The sequence below is a fragment of the Marmota flaviventris genome, unplaced genomic scaffold, assembly GCF_047511675.1.
Source record: "Marmota flaviventris isolate mMarFla1 unplaced genomic scaffold, mMarFla1.hap1 Scaffold_120, whole genome shotgun sequence".
NCBI lineage: Eukaryota > Metazoa > Chordata > Mammalia > Rodentia > Sciuridae > Marmota > Marmota flaviventris.
The window spans coordinates 35,338-52,469 of record NW_027287819.1 but is presented as its reverse complement, the minus strand read 5'-3'; the positions used below and the strand labels follow the sequence as shown (position 1 = coordinate 52,469).

Below are 17,132 nucleotides of genomic sequence, written 5' to 3'. Positions count from 1 at the left end.
AACCAGTGTGAGGAAATTGACACTCAGGTCACCAGAGCGGCCCCACCTCCTCAGGCCTTTGCTCCTCACAGGAATGTCGAGCCTCAGAGGCCCGTGGAGACCCTGCCCATCAGGGACACGGCAGCTGCGGCCTTCAGTCCCCCTGCTGTCTCCTCCTAGGGGCAACATGCACTCCCTTCGTCCCATCCTGACTTGTGACATCATGGGAGGGGACAGACCCGGGCAGCAGGGACAGCTGGCAGCACCTACCTGATAACACAGTGGCCTCGATTGGAGGCAAAAATCACGATGGGGGCGATGGAAGATTCCAGAGCTCGGTGCAGGGAGGTGAAGTCCTTGATGTCCAGCATGTGCACCTCGTCCACAAACAGCACGCTGGGGACCCTCTGAGCCACGCCCTGGTCAATGTACTTGTTCACCACCTTGTTGACCTCGCCTTGGACAGGGTCCCAGCCAGTGGGGAAATGTCACCTGCTCTCTTCTCCACACCTAAATTCAATCAAGACCCAACCCTGCAGCCTGGTTCTCCTACTGGCTCTCTGACCCCAGGCTGGGTACTGGACCCATTCCAGGTTTGGTGTCATCATTTGAAAACAAGAATCGTGCCAGCTGTGGTGGCACACACCTATAACCCCAGCAGCCTGGGAGTTTGAGGCAGGAGGATCACAAATTGGAGACCAGCCTCAGCAACTTAGTAAGGCCCTGAGCAACTCAGTTGAGACCCTGTCTCTGAATAAAATACAGAATAGGGCTGGGGACAGGGCTCAGGGTCAAGAGCCTGTGAGTTGAATCCCTGTACCCTCATCTAAAAAAAATAAAACAGGCATGATCGCCCCCAAATGCCACAAAACGCCTTTTGTGGAGCTGTGTGGGGCATAATGACCAGGAGCTGCCCCATCAAGCCCTGACCCTGATGCCAAGACACCTCATTTGGGAGCTCCAGGGAGATGTGTTTTCAAATGTGAATTCCCCTCTGCTGCACTCAGTCAAGGAGCTCTTTTGGGGGCCGTGCATGACAATGCTTAGGTTAATGAGCTTTCCATCAAGTGCAGTTAGAATCCTCTCCCCAGGAAACCTGAGCAAGGAGGGTGAGAGCAGGCCCAGCCTCGGCCCCAGAAGCATCAGCCCTTACAGAACAGCAGACCCACCTCAGGTCTCAGCCCTCACCTTCCAAACCAGCGTCCCCTGTCATCAGGATGGAGCTGTTCCCAAAGAACCGGGATCTGAGGCCTGTCCTCTCCCAGAGCCATGATGTGGGGCTGTCAAAACCGAGTTCAGTGACAGATCTGCTCTTGGCCACTCATGGAGGAAGCTTAGGCTGCTGCGAGGCCTCAAGGCAACAGTGGATTCATGTTGAACTTACGTTTTCAGGGAGTAAAGTGGTAATGGGCCCAAGACGGACATAAAATTGGGGAAGAGCCGGGCGCAGTGGTACACACCTGTCATCCCAGGAGCCGGGGAGGCTGAGGCAGGAGGATCATAAGTTGGAGGCGAGCCTCAGCAACCTAGCAAGGGCCTAAGAAACTCAGCCAGGCCCTGTCTCCAAATAAAAAATAAAAATGCTGGGACGGGACTCAGTGGTCGAGAACCCTGAGTTCAATCACTGGCATCAAAAAATAAAAAATAAAAAAAAAAAAATAAGTCGACAAAGGAGCAAGGGAGACCCACTGCCTGGTGTCAAAGTCGGCACCTTTCTGGGGCCTCAAAGGAAGCAGATGCTGACCTCAGCGGGTCCAGAGCACACAGTTTGGCCACAGCTTCCTACGGGAGTGAAGACTCAGAGCCGTGCAGTGGGGGGGGGGGGGGGGGGGCTCTCAGAGCCGGGAGCACGTCAGAGGCAGGGCCTCAACTCGGCTCTGGGCTCAAGCTTCACCATGCATCTTCCCTGTGATCTCTGTCTTCTTTGGCTTCATCAACTGGCCCATCATGGACAGGATGTCTAGTCTCCCCTGTAGGAGAGAGGACTTTCTAAGGCAGCTACCAAAGCCCATCCTCCTGCCTCCTGAGGGTCCCTGATGTCACTCAACTTGGAAGCCTGAGGTGGACAGGCCCAGCACAGCTCCCCTGGGAACGATGAGGGGCTCCTGAACTCAGAGGGATCCCCTCGAGGTTTCCCCTGACCTGCAAGAATCAAGCTGAGTCATGTGTGGTGGCATGTGTCTTTAAAAATCCTGGCGATTTGGGAGGCTGAGACAGAAGGACCACAAGTTGGAGGCCAGCCTCAGAAACTTAGTGAGGTCCTGAGCAACTCAGGAAGACCCTGTCTCTAAATAAAATATAAAAAGGGCTGTAGATGGGGCTCCATGTGTAAGCACCCTGAGGTTTAAGCTTCAGTACAAAAAAAAAAAAAAAAAACCCTCCGGCCAGGTAGGAAGAAACTCCAATCCCAAGAGTCTCTGGCCTCTCCTGGGCAAAGTTCTGTGGGACAAAAAGAAAAACCAGATTCCCGGCAGAAAGCCCATTCCTGGTGGGGAGGAGGAGACCCCCTTTAGGATGAAGAGCAAACCTGACTCTCTGTCCAGCGGGGCCCAGAGTAGCGCCAGCTGGGAGCTGGAGGACTCGGGGCTTGAGCTCTGCAGAGGCTGGGGCCTCTGTGAGGCTGTCTGAAGCCCTGTGAAGGCTCCCGCCAGGAACCCCCAGCCCAAGGTGGAGAGCAGCTCCCAGCAGGCTGGCAGGCGGCCAGGGGCAGACCATGCCCAGAGATCAGCTGTGACAGCATCTGGACATTGGGACAGGGGACGAAGCTCATGTCGTGCTCATTGCTGAGCATCCCAGAAGGCCTCCAGGAGGACAGCATGGCCCTGAACACTGGTTCCCAGGGCCTTGGGAATGTGCTGGACCACAAGGCCTGTCCCTGGTGCCTGGTGATGGCCACGTCCAGGTCATGCAAAGTCCCATTCTAGATGACCTCCTTCTTCTTGTCCACGTCGCCCTTGGGCAGGGCATGTCCTCCTAGGCCTCCAGGGTGAACTCCGTAGCCAAGGAGTCGCACCTGCCTGCCTCTGCCAGCAGACCATGGGGCACCGGGACCACAGAGAGCTCAGTGACAGAAAGGTCTCCGCTGCCCACTGAGGGCCCCCAATGTCACCCTCCACCTGTGCCCCATGGCCTGGTGCAACACTGGGCTCCCAGACCCGCCCGGGCAACACCTGAAACTTTCTGGAAGATTTTCTCCCCTTTCTTTTCACTCCTGATAAAAGAGCATTCAGGGGACTCACTGGAGCCTAGAGCCCGGGCTATTCTAGGTGGTGATTTATGGGTGACACGAGGCCTTAGGCTCATCCATGAACCAGGGAGGTGCAGCCACCATGGGACGCAGCAGCAGATAGAGGAGGAGCCACCTGGTGCAGTCCCCTGGCTCAGGACTCAGGGAGGGACACCAGGGAGATAAAGGAAAATGGAAGACAATGCCTGGTGCAGCGGGAAGGGATGAAGGCTGTCTGGTCCCTGCCCCCCACAGGGTTTGGGTCTTGAGCACTCTGCCTGCTGAAGTCACCAGGAGAGGAAGACAGAGAAAAGCCAAGGTGACTTAGGTAAAGGGACAGCTGCTGAACTTCCCCCACCCACCTCCGCTGAGCAATGTGACTCCCTGGTCACCCAGGTCTCCCTCTGCAGACCATCAGGCATGGCACGGTCCCCCGGGAGCATATCTTCACAGCCCTGCTGTTGGCCTCCATGTAGATGACGTCCCTGGCCTCAACTCGCTTCTTCTGCAGACTTTCAAAAATGCTGGGGTTCAGCTAATACCAAACCAAACCAGACATAAGGGGACTCAGACAACCATGATGCAAATTCCAGTTCCTTCTGACCCCGAGGGAAGAAACTTTTCTGTAAGAGACCTGAGGGGCCAGGCACAGGGGTGCACACCTGTCATCCCAGGGACTCGGGAGGCTGAGGCAGGAGGATCGCCAAGTTGGAGGCCCGCCTCAGCAACTTAGCAAGGGGAGACTCTCTCTGAAGACAATACAAAGCAAAATAAAAAGGGCAGGCTTCTGGCTCCCTGCTTAAGCACTACTGATTCAGTTCACAGGACTAAACATAAGAGAGAGACAGACAGACAGACAGACACCTGAGTTGCCAGCCACCCCAGGAGTGGATGGGTATGAAGGTTTGTGGCAGGGCACAAGAGCCTAGACTGGGGGCTTAGCACACCAGGAGGTGAACCTGAGGGTGACCATGTCTGCCTGTAGGAGACAAGAGAACATCACCATTACTCTTCCTTGCCTTGCCTTCAGGGGTTGCAAAGTGGTAGGAACATTCTCACAGGGACCCGGCTGCTCTTAGAGGGTACATGTGTCGATGGCCACGCCCAACAGCATCCCCCAGGATCACCACTGCAGCTCCAGTCCTTGGGTTAGGGACACCAGAGCTTCCTGCTTAGCCACCTGAGGCTGCATTTGATGTGGCCCGTGATTCCAGCTCTCTGGGCCTTGGTCTCCTCCTCTATGTGACAGCACCCAGAAGCACCCGCAGAGGAGTCCAGCTCAGAAGAGAAATATAAGTTGGAATCCCCCCAAACTGTCTGGGTCAGGAGGCTGAGGAAGGAGGATCACCAAGGTGGAGGCCAGTGTAGACCACATAGCTAGTCCCTGGGGCTGGGGCACAGCTCAGTGGCAGAGCACTGGTTCACTATGGCCACAACTCTCGGTTTGAATCCCAGGACCAGAAGAAAGCAAATTCTAGTGTCTTCCATACTTGGGCTGTACACACACATCTTGGGGTGATGGTGCTAAACGGGGCCTTGCTCTTCCCTAGGGGTGTGCACTGGGCAAGGACAGCAGCCTCTACAGGACCCAGATGGCAGACAGGTCCTGAGGCTGAGCTTCCAGAGCAGCTGCTACAGATGGCCACCCTGTGGAAACACACCTGAACTCTGTCCCAGACAGAGTCTATAGTCAAAGGGGGGCAGCAGGGGACACAACACGGACTAACACCCAGTGTAGGGCTCCCTCGGCAGGAGGGGGCCCCCAAAAGGCCAATCCAGAAACAAAGTCAGTATGTGGTGGCCAAAGGCCAAGGGGGAAGGACAGCAGGTGGCCATTCATGGGAATTAGGTCCCTTGGAAGGTCATGACAATGTTCTAGAATTAAGATGGGGAGAGTAAACTACGTCATGCCTCAAAATCCTGTGGGCAACACACACTTAAAATGGGTGGATCATGTTCACAACTGCACCCCAACAGAGCTGCCAGGAGCTTAGCAGAGACCAGCCTCTCTGGCCTCCTTTGGGCATTTTGCAAACAGGACCAGGGGTGGGGAGTACCCAGGCCAAGATTCATAAGCCTCCTTCAAACTCAGACACTTCACAACTCCACACAACGCACCTGAGGTCGTTCTGTCCCAATATCTCATCCATGTGGGAAAACTGCCCAGAAGAACTTGGGTTTGGGGGAGGCTGGGGGTACCAGGGATTGGACTCAGGGGCCCTCCACCACCAAGCCCCATCCCCAGCCCTGTTTGGCATTTTAGAGTCAGGGTCTCACTGAGTTGCTTAGGGCTTCACTTTGGCTGAGGCTGGCTATGAACTCGCGATCCTCCTGCCTCAGCCTCCCAAGCTGCTGGGATCAGAGACAATTTTCCTCTTCTTCCATTAGGCTCTTTTCTTCAAGAAGCTGGACAAAGCAGACCAATGGATGGCTCAAATTTTCACTGTGTTCCTGTGTCCTCTCTCCTACAGGGAAGAGGACAATTTTTCTCTTTTCCTCTCAGGCACTTTTATATGGTTGATTTTCCAGATGAACTGGCTCAAGGTGTCATTCCTGAGAAGAGGCCACCTTCTCAGAACCTCATTAATCCAGGGTGGACAGGATGTGGGGAGGGATTAAGAGAGAGAGAGAGAGAGAGAGAGAGAGAGAGAGAGAGAGAGAGAGAGAGAGAGAGAGGTTTGCAGAGCCAAGCTCCTGAGATGAAGGCCCCATTAGGAAACAGAAAAATAGCCCTTGGAAGAAGTGATATTTTCATGATCTCCATAAAGCAGTGACCGAGAAACCACCTCAGAGAATCAAAGAACCATCAAATTATAAAAGGGGGAAAGATGGAAAGATTCTATGGTGGATGGAGAGTGGTCTAGAGAAGAGAATCTGAGTCTCAGAGAGCTCAGAGGACTCTCAGGGGTCACCCAGCACCAGAGGACTCACAGTCACCCTGCCCCTCAGCCAGCACTGGATGCAGGATGACTGCAGAGCCCCTTTCTGAGCCTGAGGCCTTGATCTGGAAAACAGGGGAAATGAGATTTATGGCACCTGCGCACATGGACACACAGCTGTGAGGAACCACAGGTAAAATACCTCCTGAAGCCCGCAGCAGGGGACCTGGTTATGCAGCAGGGGACAGGTACAGAGCTAGTGTGGGTCAATCATAACAACAGTGGATGAGTAAAAACATTATGAAAAAGAAAGAAAAAAGAAAACAAAATTATGTCCACTTTGACTTTATGGGGAGGTGAGGGGGCAGTATTAGGAATTGAAACCAGGGGTGACTTACACCTGAGCCCCATCCCCATCCCCATTTTTTATTTAGACACAGGCTCTTCCTGAGCTGCTCAGGACCCTGACTAAGTTGATGAGGCTGGCCTCAACCTTGTGATCCTACTGCCTCAGCATCCTGAGCGGCTGGGATGACAGGAGTGCTCCACTGTGCCTGGCTGGCCAATGGTCATCATGCGGGGGATGAGATGGCAGAAGCAATTTGTTGACTTAACCACACAACTCCCAGGAGCAATGAGAAAAGAAAGAACTACTTGGACCTATGTCCAAGCCCTCTACAATGTGTCCCTTTATACTACACGGTGTTATCCTGAGTGTCCCATATGGCATCAACAGTGCAGAGACCAAGGAAAGAGGGACACAGAGGTCACACCACCTGCCTGGTGCCGCAGTGCCGAGGGCAGGGCTCAGGATGAACTCCCCTTGAGCTTTTTGGTGCCCTTGGCTGTCTTGAGCCCTATGATCACATGGCTGATGGTCTTGCTGTAGCCACCCATGGGGTTCTCGGTCTCACATGGCATGAGCTCGGTCACCCCCCCCATGGACCTCCTTGGCCTCTTTTATCCACAGCCCTGGGACGGATGGCCGATGGGGACACAGTGAGAAGCAGGACCATCCTTCTCTTCACATCCATCCCCTCCCCACCAACAACCTTCTTACCTCAACCTGCCACAGCACAAGAACTGACAAGTCACCTTACAGTACAACACGGAGCCACCATCATGGGTGGAGAGCAACACTACAGGGAGCGGTGGCCCACACCTGTCATCCCAGCTCGGGAGGCTGAGGCAGGAGGATGGTGAGCTGGAGGCCAGCTTCAGCAACCCAGTGAGTCCCTGATCAACTCAGTGAAACCCTGTCTCCAAATAAATTCAAAACAGGGCTGGGAGGTGGCTCTGTGGTTAGGTGCCCCGGGTTCAAACCCTGGTTCCCCTCCTCAAAAAAAAAAAAAAAAAAAAAAAGAAGAAGAAGAGATGAGGCTCGCTGCTCTCCTGACAAATGGGAAGGCCACAGAGGACTTCTTCTGGCAGGTGGCCATCGGGCTCTCTGTGAGCTGATATAGAAGTGTCCCAAAGGCAGAGACACATGGCCACAGGATCCGACATTCAGGCCACTTCCCACTGTTCAAGGGGGGGGGGGCATTATCTTATCACACCATCCCTTGCCTTCTCTTCTCCAGAAACTTAACCAGGACAAGGACACTCAAGACAGGAAGCTAAAGGCCAGCTATCCTCTGCCTGTGATCCACCTGAGAGCCTCTAAATGGGCCTTTTGGAAAACACCCAAAAGAGAAGCCACATTCTGTGTTTGATGAACCAAATTCCCAGCTCCTGAACCCCAAGACAAACTTCCCAAACAAAGCCCAGAGCAGCTACACACACCTCGAGTCCCCGCAGCTCTGAAGGCTGAGGCTGGAGGATCATGGGTTAGAGGCCAGCCTCCACAACACTGAGGCCCTGAGCAACTCAGAGAGACTCTGTCTCTAAATAAAATGCAAAATAGGGCTGTGGATGGGGCTCAGGGGTTGAGGGCCCCTAGGTTCAATCCCTGGTACAAAAAAAAAAAAAAATTCCCAGACAACATGAAGGTATCAGAAGTCTCTGTCAAGCTTGGAAAATTCTGGGCTTTTAAGCCTACTTTGATATTTTTTATAGAACCTTTTCTATTCAGCAAAGAGGAAATTCCTCCAAATGGAATGCCTGCCCATACTCACTGTCATGGGACAGTGATATGAAATTTTTCCAGGAGGGGAAGAAAGGCATCCCCGTCTCTCAGCCATTCATATTTGTCCAGAAGTTTCTCGGTGGTGACAAGTAGACAGAGGAAGGCCCAATGGACCATGGGCCCAGTTGGTGGCCAGGAGAGGGGCTGAAGGCACTGTCTCTGGCCATGACAGCACAAAGGACACGGGTTTCATCTGCTGGCTCCGGTTTCTAAGTCCCTGACAGGGACCTTTATCATGTCAAGGGAGTGGCACAGAGGGGACAGATGACCCTCTCTCCCTCCCTCTGCAGCTTCACAGGAAGTCAAAGGTGCAGGGACAGAAGGCTCCTGTCTTAGGGGAGGCCACAGCTTGCCCTTTCATTGTGTGGCAAAATCTAGAAGTTTCTCCTCACCTCCTGCCATCAAAAGCCCCTGCTGTGTCTCCCACCCCCCACCCCAGGAGTGACTCCCATCAAATGTGCCTGGTGACCTCTACTTGTTCAAATTTTAAAGCATTTCAGTTCCTGCTGAGCCATTGAAACACAAGCAACTGTGTGAAGACCAGTTTTATCAGGTTTTTGTCTCACAAAAATGGGTTTTTTAACAAAAATTTTAAGTTGTAGATGGACACAATTCCTTTATTTTTTTTATTTTTTATTTTTATGTGGTGCTGAGGATGGAATCCAGGGCCCCACACATGCTAAGTGGGTCTCTACCGCTGAGCCCCTGCCCCAGCCCAGAAAAATGGTGTTTTTAAAATTTAAGTTCTTAAAAATATTAATATTCAGGTATTTGAAAGGTTGTGATATCTTACTGGTCACATTTTTGGGGGGTTCTTTTTGGTACCAGGAATGGAATTAAGGGGCCCTCAACCCCTGACCCCCAGCCCCAGCCCCTTTTATATTTTATTTAAAGTCAAGGTCTCACTGAGTTGCTCAGGGTCTGGCTAAGTTGCTGAGGCTAGCCTCCAACTTACTATCCTCCTGCCTCAGCCTCCTGAGCTGTTGCAATATGGTTCACATGTTTAATTAATGAGTTAAATAAAATCACTGGCACATGTTTAATTAAGGAAAAGTAAGCCTGGCACCGCAGCACACATCTGTAGCCATAGTTACTCAGCATACTGAGGCAAGAGGATGGTTTGAACCTAGGAGTTTCAGGACTGCCTGGGAAACATAGTGAGACCCTGAAAAATAGGAAATGAAAAGGGAAAAGAGAAGGAGAAATGAGGAAAAAACAATAGAGAGAAAAATTTTAAATGTAAAACCCAGGTGTGGTTGTGCACATGCATAATCCCAGCACCTCAGGATGCTGAGGAAGGAGGATCGAGATTTGGAGGCCAGCCTTGGCAACTCAGAAAGACCTTGTCTCTACATAAAATATAAAAAGGGCTGGGGATGAAACTCAGGGTTGAAGTGACCCTGGGTTCAATCCATGGTAGCAAAAAATAAAAATAAAAAGCCTAAGTTCAATGTGACACAAAGCTTAGCTTCTGAACACAGTTCAGAATTAGAACTCTTCAGTTCAGCATTAGTGTCACAGAGGGGCTGGGGGTGGCTCAGTGGCCATGGTCCCGAGAGAGAGAGAGAGACCCATAGTTTAGTGCTTACATTGACCTGCTTGGGAAGATCAAGAGGCAGAGCCAGTCCCTCAGAGAGGCACCGCAGGAAGACACATTGCCAGCCACCAGAAAATCAGATGGCTGTGGGGGGTGAAACAGGGTCCCATGATATCTCCCCACTTCCAAATGCTGCACCCTCCCACTGCATTTTCTTTCCTTCAGCATTAAATCAAAAGCTCCCCAAGTAGACTTCTTAGTCTATTTATTTATTTATTATTTATTTCGGTACCAGGGATGGAACCCAGGGGCCCTCAACCACTGAGCCCTGTCCCCAGCCCTTTTTATATTTTAGTTAGAGACAGAGTCTCACTGAGTTGCTCAGGGCATCACTAAGTTGCTGAGGCTGGCCTCCAACTTGTGATCCTCCTACCTCAGCCTCCCAAGCTTCTGGGATGGCTGGCTGCTCTTGCCTGTCTTGTCAACAGCACCAAAAGAACACAAGCATTCCAATCAACACATCACAGAAGAATTTTTAAGATGAAACATTTCAAAGCACTGGAAAACCAACAGCCATCTGTCACTCCAACGTGACACTCACCGAGAGCCCTGCAAAAGTTCTCCATCAGTACCTCTGTCTTCTTGATCTCCATAGAGTAAACTTTGCTCCCCACCATGGTGCAGAAAGGCACCTTTCTCCCAAGCTCCTGAGCAATCGCCAGGGCCAGGGCTGTCTACAGAGGCAAGAAAGGAAAGATTTTTATTTTATAGTCTTGAAAACATAATTCAAAGCCATCTATAAAAAATTTATTCAAGAGGCTGAACATGGTGTCACGTACTTTTTATCCCTAAGACTCAGGAGGCTGAGGCAGGAGGATGGGAAGATGGAGGCCATTCTCAGCCACTTAGCAAGGCCCTGAGCTACTCAGTGAGATGTGTCTCTAAATAAAATATAAAAGGGTTGGGGATGGGGCTCAGTGGTTAAGCACCCCTGGGTTCAATCCCTGGGTTCAAAAAAAAGAAAAAAACAACAACACAAACAAATCAGGAAGGATTTATCACATGACCTTCATTTTATGTTAAAAGGCCAGGAAATAGTGGATAATATGTGAGGCCAAATCTGGAAGCAGTGTGTTGGTCTGCAAGCTCCCCTGGACCGTGCCCTGTGGTCAACTATAAATTGACACTCAGTAACCTAACTTAGGTTGGCAGATGCTAAAGAGAACCAGGTGGAACAGACATCTTGTCAAATACCAAGTTATGGAAAGCAAATGCTCTCAAGTGGGCCCAGGACTGGGAAATGCCATGGCCTCTGAGTGCCACTTCATCCTCCCTCATTTCTGAAACAAGAATGAGGTCAGACCCCAGGAGTGCAGGCCACGCAGAGCCTCCTGAGTTGCTGAGGGCGTCACTAAGTTTCTGAGGCTGGCCTCCAACATTTGATCCTCCTGCCTCAGACTCCGAACATGCTGGGACAAGGCCAACTGGAGCTGCTGCTTCAAAGATGGCCCAGGGAAGGCTCCTCTTAGATTTTCTTATCAATGCCAACCTGGGGGATGATCACCGATCACTGTGGGGCAAAATCCATTAGCCCATGGGGCAGAGGCTGGTTCTAGTTCTGATATCCCCCCTGTTTTCCAATGTGGTCTTGAGCACACAATAGTGCTAATGCTGGATGGCCTCATCTGATGAACTAAAATACAGTTTAGATTACAAGGAGCCAATGAGCTGCCCACAGGATGGTTTGGTTGGGACCATGTAGTCTTAAAAGTGCCTTTAAACTTGCATTTTTTGTGGGGGGATTGAACCCAGGGGCCTTCAGCCTATGAGCCCCATCCTCAGCCCTATTGGGTATTTTATTTAGAGACATGATCTCCCTGAGTTACTGGGGGCCTCGCTTTTGCTGAGGCTGGCCTCAAACTTGCTATCCTCCTGCCTCAGCCTCCCGAGCCAGCTACTGGGATTGAAGGCATGTGCCACTGTGCCCAGCTCTTGCCATTTTTTGAACCTTAGGAACTTTCATGTAGAAATCCAGCTATTTGGCTTCTTTTGAGAAACCAGGTCTGGACCCAGTGGCCCTCTTTTAGTGACAGGGCACCACATTTTTGGGCTTAGCCAGTCCCTTTGCTTGCCTTGCATCCCAAATGCTTAGGCACCTGAGTGGGCAAGCCCAAAGCATGTGTTCTAATAGCAAATGGAAAATGTCTAGAATAGAACACAGAGGGATGTGATTCCAACACCACAAGGCCCAGGGGAGGCCACAGGCTGCTCTGCCCACCTGTTTTATTTTGCTGGTTCTGGGAATGGAACCCAGAGCCTTGTATGTGCCAGGCAGCTGCTCCACCACTGAGCCCCAGGCCCAGCATTTTCATTTAAAGACAGGGTCTCACTGAGCCTCTGAGGCTGGACTCCACCTTGAGATCCTCCTGCTTCAGCCTCCCAAGTTTCTGGGTTTACAGGTGTGAGCCATAGTGCCTGGTTTTCATGTCCACCTTCTACCCAAAATGTCTCTTCCCTGTTCTTTCACAGCCCCCAACTCCCCATTCTCAGTTTCCAGTGTCAAAATAGTGACCATGTCCCACTGAACAGCGTCCCTGCCTCCCTCCACGTAATACTGAAGGGGTGATCATTACCCTTCCATTCAAATAGGATCAATACTTGGTTAATAATGGTTCCATGTCTGTCCATCTTTCTCCAATTAAAAGCTCATGGAAGGGGCTGGGCTGGGGCTCAGTGGTGGAGCACTCACCTAGCATGTGCACAGCCCTGGGTTTCATCCTCAGTGCCACATAATAGTAAATAAACAAAACAAAGGTATTGTGTCCAACTACAACTAAAAAATATGATATTATTAAAAAAAAACTCATGGAAGAAAAGCCACATACACCTACCCTTTCCTATGGAGCTCTATAAATCTCACTGGTCTTTGCATAGGGTGTCATCTTGAAAGTCTAACTTGTATTTTTTTTAATATTTTAATATTATCAGGCCTCCCAGCTAATCAATCAATACCCACCAAGATGCAACCCAGACCTTTATGGTGTTTACTTTTGAACAGGGTTGCATTATTTATATTTATTTTTTTTTTCTTCAAAACAAGTTTAATTTTGTTCCAGCCCTAAATTAGGGGAAGAACTTATTTCTTAAAAAAAATGCTCAAAAATCAGGCCATTATAAAGTTAAGCACCCCTCCCCTTAGCAAAAAATATTGAACTGATATAGGTGACTGAACTGATATAACTGATTTAGGTGTAGATGGACACAACACAATGCCTTTATCTTTATATGGTTCTGAGGATCGAACCGGGTACCACCCGTGCTAGGTGAGTGCTCTACCACTGAGCCACAATCCCAGCCCATTAACTTGTATTTTATGGATTAAGAAACTGAGAGCTGGGTGTGGGGGTACACGTCTGTCATCCCAGCAGCTTGGGATGCTGAGCTGGGAGGATGGCTAGTTGGAGGCCAGCCTCAGCAACTTAGCAAGGCCCTTAGCAACTCAGCAAGACACTGTCTCTAAATAAAATACAAAAATGGCTGAGGACGGGGCTCAGGGGTTAAGCACCCTTGGGTTTGATCCCTGGTAGCCAAAAAAAAAAAAAAAAAAAAAAAAGGATTTCTCAGTCTTTCCTCTGTTTTTGGGGGACAGCCTTGTAGTGCAATTTGCTTAGCAGCATCATTGGCCTCTAACACTAGATGCCACGAGTCCCCCCACCACGTTTTGAAAACCACAAGAGATGATTCTCCAGATACTGGCAAATATCTCCTGGGGGGCAAAACCGGTCCAGGTTGAAAATCACTGCAGAGCTAATCTCACCTAGCTGGACTTCCAGAAAGAGCACACAGAGAACAGGAACAGCCCACAGCTCAGGGGTTCAGAGCTGGCAACTGTCCACACCAACGACACCAAACATTGAGACTCAGAAAGCCCTGTGGCCATCAAGAAAGGGAAATCAGGGGAGGGCGCCCTATCCAAAAGTACGTCCAAAACATCCAGAAAGAAAGGTTTCAACCCTGGAAATCAGACTTCTTAAGAGCAACACTGGAAGATAAAAAGTACCAAATAACACTGAGAGAAACAGCACTGAAGGAAACAGCTATCATGCTGGTGCTGTGGCGCAGGCCTGTCATCCTGGTGGCTTGGGAGGCTGAGGCAGGAGGATCACGAGTTGGAGGCCAGACTCAGCAAAAGCGAAGCCCTAAGCAACTAAGTGAGACATTGTCTCTAAATAAAATGCAAAAAGGGCTGAGGATGGGGCTCAGGAGTCGAGAGCTCCTGGGTTCAATTCTTGGGGTTCAATTCTTGGTAAGCCTCCCCCCCAAAAAAAAATGGAAGACGACTTGGACATGCTAATGTTCCTGTAAGTGCACACTGTATAGCATTCCAGCCTCAAAAAACTTCCCCCAGACTCAAGACTTCTTCATCCACCATCAGACACCACACAACACACCCTGGCAACTCCATATGTACAACTTCAAAATTAGAATTCAAGCTTTTATTTCACAGCTGATTGTGTTTCTGCTTCTGAAAGGTCAGGAGCCTGCCCCAGGTCTCCCAACTGAACAATCAATACACACCAAGACACAGCCCAGAACTTTAGGGTGTTTATTTTTGAACAGGGTCACATTAAGTCACTTAGAGCCTAGTGAAACTGCTGAGGCTGGCCTCCAACATGTGATCCTCCTCTCTTAGCCTCCAGAGTCACTGAGATGACAGGCAGGGGCCACCACCCCTTGTAAGAGCCCACTTCTTTACATACAAGAGTGCAGGCTCCTACTCTCCTGTGCCAAGAGGCCCTTCCAGAGAACAAGCCATGCCCAGACCAGGAGCTCTGGGAAGCCTAAGGATCTGGCCAATCCCCTTGCAGATCGCAAAAAGCTCCACCATGTGTCCTCTTTTGTCCCCTGGAAAGCCCAAATTGGGGGGAATTATCAAACCCTCTGCCCAATTCCAGCATTTATAATCAGTCAGCAGTTTGAAGCTCAGACTCAACTGAGCCATTTTGTGCCATCAGGAGACTTCCTGTTTCTCTGCCCAGAAAACACTAGAAGCCCCTTGAAGATCAAAATTGTGTTTCTGTTATTTGTCAATCATGCACGTAGCCAAAATAGTGGTGGGCAAATTTCACATTCAAAAAAATACTGGCTGACTCATTTTCCCCATCCAAAAATGTGCCACAGAAGATTTTTTAATATTTTTTTAAATTGTGCATGGACATAATATCTTTGCTTCAATTTTTTAATATTTATTTTTTAGTTGTAGTTGGACACAATACTTTTATTTCACTTATTTATTTTTATGTGGTGCTGAGGATCGAACCCAGGGTCCTGCACATGCGAGGCGAGCACTCTACCACTGAGCCACAGCCACAGCCCGTCACAAATTTTTACGAGTCCCTGGACCAACAGAAATGGATTTTCAGCTGGGCGCGGTGGTGCATGTCTATAATCCTACCACTCAGGAGGCTGAGGCAGGAGGATCACGAGGTGGAGGCCAGCCTCAGCAACATAGCAATACCCTCAGCAACTTTAGCAAGACCCTGGCTCTAAATAAAATACAAACATGGGAAGTGATTCAGTGTTGATTGCCCCCAAGTTCAATCACTGGTTAAAAAAAAAAAAAGAAGAAGAGAAAAGAAAAGGAAAAGAGATGCATTTCTCAAGCAAAGGAGACTTGAAAGAGTTCAAGCACCATCCCAGAGACAAGACCCCTCTCAGGACTTTCCCCTCCCTCTGACCAGGATGATTTTCATTCTAGAAGTATGAGTTGAGATCAGATTCCTTTCTTAAACACACATGTGACCCACGTCGCTAAACAAAGACTAGTTAAGATGCATATTCCAACTGGCTTCAATGTGAGAATCGTCCTCTTGGGCAGCAGAAATCAATGAGAACACAAGCACCTTTCCAGTTCCCAGGGGTTAGGGTCACAGCAAGGCTCTTCCTGCCATTTTCCTGCTTTCGATTAATTCTTCTATGATGTCACATGCCTGCAGCACAGAGGGGAGAAATGGTCACTATTACTGTGTTTCAGTGGGGAAAAAATGCAGTCCCTGGTCCAAACAATTCACAGACTCGTCCAACCAACCCTGAGAGCCAGCACCCTCCAGGCACAGCTCTGGGTGCCCAGACAGTGGAGGTGAGAGAGAAAAGTCTGCTGGGCACAGTGGCCCACACCTGTGATCCCAGGGACTTGGGAGGCTGAGGCAGGAGGATCTCAGTTCAAAACCAGCCTCAGACAAAGTGAGGCCCTGAGCAACTCAGAGAGACCCTGTCTCTAAATAAAATGCAAAATAGGGCTGGGGAGGGGCTCAGGGGTTTAGGGCTCCCCCCGCCCTCCAAAAAAGACATAGACAAGAAACCAGAGGCTTTTCTTTGGCCCTTTCTGTTACTAGGAGGCTCCAAGGCCACAGTCACAAGCTCATATAAATTGCAGGTTTCTGTAGCTGCTCAGCCTCCAGGGAGACCATGGGCCATGACTCTAGGGTCCAGCAGCTTAGAGGTGGTGGAGCGCAAACCTCCAGATGTCATTACTAAACTCGGTGGCCTATAGATAGGCCATTTTTTTCTGCTAATAATAATAATAATAAAAAAAAAATAATAAAAAATACCATAACTGCAGGGACTTGGTACAGTTGCCACTTAACAAAAGTAGAACTTACTGGTAAAAGGATGGTTAGGGTTAGGGCACGATGGTGCAGGCCTGTCATCCCAGGGCACCTGGAGGCTGAGGCAGGAGGACTGTAAGGTGGAGGCCAGCGTCAGCAGCTCAGCCAGATCCTGTCTCGGAATAAACACAAAAGGGGCCACAGTGTGGTTCTGTGGGCAGCGCCCCCGGGGTCAACGCCGGGCACCAAAGTGACACTGAGTCGGGGCGAATGCCGGGAAGGTCCCCACGCCCCCCAGCCCCGCCCGCCATCCCTCTCATGCATTCTCCTGGCCCAGGAGCCCCGAGGCCGCCTGCTTGACCAGGGCACTCTCACTGAGGCCCAGCCCCTTCCCGTGGCTGTGCGAGGCGATGCGCGGCATCTTCGTGGTGCTCTCCACCTCCTCGATCTTCAAAGTGCCAGCCAGAGCCCAACCAGTGCAGGAGCCACTACCCTGCACCCGCCCAGGGGTTACCAAGGGCCATTACAAGGGCAGCTGGCAAGAGCCCGCCTCTGTCGGTGCCCCATTGGAGGATATTGGAACACCGCCACTCTCCATTGGCTCAGGCATGTGCTCATCGCAGCTGCCGGTAGAGCTCCGCCCACACACTTCCCGCTGTGTCTCTGGGTTGACTTCCCTGGCAACAGGTTCTTCCAGCTAGCTCTGAGGGTGTGATTGCAGGAGGGAGCCAAGAGTTTTGCTGCCTGGCTGAGGAGCTGAGCCCAGGGGGTGGGTGGC

General features: G+C 50.6%; 1 pseudogene; it reads right to left on the bottom strand.

The window, feature by feature from the left end:
- Positions 1 to 245: 245 nt before the first annotated feature.
- On the bottom strand, positions 246 to 16,802 carry LOC139703741 (ruvB-like 1; annotated as a pseudogene).
- Between the last annotated feature and the right edge of the window lie 330 nt (positions 16,803 to 17,132).